Below are 2,896 nucleotides of genomic sequence, written 5' to 3'. Positions count from 1 at the left end.
GTCCCTCTGCCGAGGGCCACCCAGCGATGCCGCTTGCCTCCTGGGCTTCTCCCATTCCCGCTGTGCCAGGCCCGAGTCTGGCAGCGTCACTCAGCATCCCGATTGTTCAGGAAGATCACTCTTGCTTACCCCATTGCTTGGTTTCTTCGCCTCTGCTTGGCCTCTGCTCATGACAGGCCCTCTGGTTCCCAGGAGAGATGGCAGAGAAAATGAACTGGGACGTCTTTGGGGCTCCGGCCAGGAAGGCCCCCTTCTTAAAGTTCTTAAGCGCCTAAATGCCAGAGCCGTTTTTATAGGATTTCACGTCCACTTTGCTTTGGGAAAGGTGCTGTTTTTGCAAGCACGTGGCGCGCTGACAGCCGTCTGCTAGTCTGCGGATGTGTGGGGTGCGGGGGTGCAGGGGGCGGGCAAGCCTGGGGGCCGCTGGACCTGCTGGCCTCTGGAGCACCCCGTTCGAGCCGGCCTGCTACCTTCTTGGCTCTATTTCTGAGCAAAGCCCAATGCCCCCTTCCCAGTGGGCACCCCTGGAGTTTCCAGAACCGTGAAGGATGATGCAAACGCCGCTGCACCCAGAATCTTAGCATGGAACACCCCTTTCCAGTCCTGTTTAGACAACACAGAAATCACGGAGACACACTTCTGGCTTCCTTTTGACTAGTCATTTCCAAGCTTTGGGGTTCATGGCTGGAAAAGTCACAAGGCCGACGTAGGTAACTTAAGTTTTATTTTGCCAACTGAAGACACGAAACAGAACAGAGCTCCAGCCACGATCGCAATCAGCTTCACTTCCTAAAGCAAAGCACATTTTAAAGCCAAAAAAGTAACAGAAAGGGAATAAATCAGAGTGAGAAATAGTCCTGGCCCAGAGGAGACAGACGCAAGCGGCACGTTCACTGGGGACCAATGCAGACCACGGCGGCCGGCGCTTCTGAGTCGGGGCCCCCCGGTTTCGAGCACGCGCCCAAACTCCGGGCAGGTTCCATTTCCTGGGTCCAGGCCCGAGAATCTGCTTTTAACGAGCTCCCAGGTGAGGCCGGCTCCCGGGTCCAAGGTTCAAGTTCTGTGCCAGGGTCGATCCTGTGTTGACTGGGGCAGTCGTGGGAGCTCCTGCGAGTTCGCCGGTATCGGGGGCCCGTGGCACGTGTCCCGCGCGAGTGTGCAGGCTTGGGTGCACAGTGGGGCCACGCCCTGACAGACCGCTGTGACAGAGCCCGGCGGGGACACGTATGTCGACATCCTCACCTGCGCACACGTCTTGACGTCACTGACGTCAGATTTTATATAACAGTATTTAGCCCAGCTGCAGGTGATAACACTCTAATTCTTAAAAAAAAAAAATCTAAAATACCGGTTCTGATCCACTAAATCGATTCAGGGCCCACTCTTGGGGTGTGAACCAGAGTTTGACAAATATCCAAGAGCATCGAAAGCCTTTTCTAAAATTGAGAATACGTGACTCCGCTCTGTTGTGGAGTGAGGCACCGTCTTCTCTAATGTAATAAAACCTAATTTGGGAAATACACACTTAAAATTCTGATTGCTTCAGATTCCACCCTGTAAGATGTTAGTGGGGGAAGTTTTCCCGTCTATTTCTTTGGGACATCTTAGAGTATCCAAGAAAATGGACGAATGGATGAATGCGTGAACTAGCATAGTTAAAGATACATAAGTCCTTGGATGGAAGATCTCAGGCCAAATAAATTTTAAAAAGTGTTATTGATAGGCGTAATACAAGTAGGTATGAACAACAAAATGTTTTTCAAATTAAAATTTATAGCCATGGGAAAATATAGTTGATTGATAGGCAACTTTTGAATACATCGATAAATAGAAGTGGTAATAGTGTCAATATTTGTTGAGTTATTATATGCCTACTGCATTAAACATTTTAATTCATACAATTCCACGGTCTATTTAGAAACTACTCTTTCTTTTCAAAAACAGAACGTGGCTCTGGGGAGATGAGGTGTGTTGCACTGGGCTGAGTGGTTTTGTTCCTTAGAGCTGAGAAAAAGCTTTTAGACAATCCCATCTAGAGCTTTTAAAGCTTTTCTTTAAATTTAAACTTTTACTTTTTTCGGTTCTAGTGGCAGTCAGTTATATTAGTTTCAGGTGCACAGCATAGTGGTTAGACATTTATGTAACTTAGGAACTGATCTCCTGGTTAGTCTAGTACCCATCTGACACCATATGTAGTTATTATATTATTGACTATTTTTCTTGTGCTGTATTTACATCCTCGTGGGTATTTGTAACTACCGATTTATACTTCTTAATCCCTTCATCTTTTTCTCCCAGCTGCCCCCCGCCCCCAATCTGGCAAACATCAGTTTATTCTCTGTATCTATGAGTCTGTTTCTGTTGTTTATTTTGATTTTCAGATTCCACATATAAGTGAAATCATACGGTATTTGTCTTTCTCCGTCTGACTTCATTCGGCACGATGCTTTCTAGGTCCATCCATGTAATTGCAAATGGTAAGATTTCATTCTTTTTCTTGGCCCAGTAATGTTCCATTGCGTATATGCACCACATCTTTATCCAGTCGTCTGCTGATGGTCATTTAGGCCGCTTCCTTGTCTTGGCTACTGTAAGAGCTTTTTAAGCTTTACATGGGGGAACGTGGTGCCAGAGCTCTGGGCTCCTCCATCCCGTGATCCAGTGGCCACCTCAGCTCTAGCAGACTGACTTTGACCCAGTGTGACCCAGTTTCAAGTTCTGGGGAGGGAGAATCGGGTTGGCTCACCTGGGGCAGGTGTCCATCTCCGGTGCAATCAGTGGAGGTCTGGGTCTGGGGTCATGACATGCAGGGCATGGTGTCAGAGCCCCAGTTCCACCTGTGGGTGGACACTTCTGAGAGTCATGATCTGGACCTGCCCCAGGGCCCCCTGCTCCC

The sequence above is a fragment of the Pteropus medius genome, unplaced genomic scaffold (genome assembly GCF_902729225.1).
Source record: "Pteropus medius unplaced genomic scaffold, Ma_sr-lr_union100, whole genome shotgun sequence".
Classification (NCBI taxonomy): Eukaryota; Metazoa; Chordata; class Mammalia; order Chiroptera; family Pteropodidae; genus Pteropus; species Pteropus medius.
Note: the sequence above shows the minus strand (reverse complement) of the source record.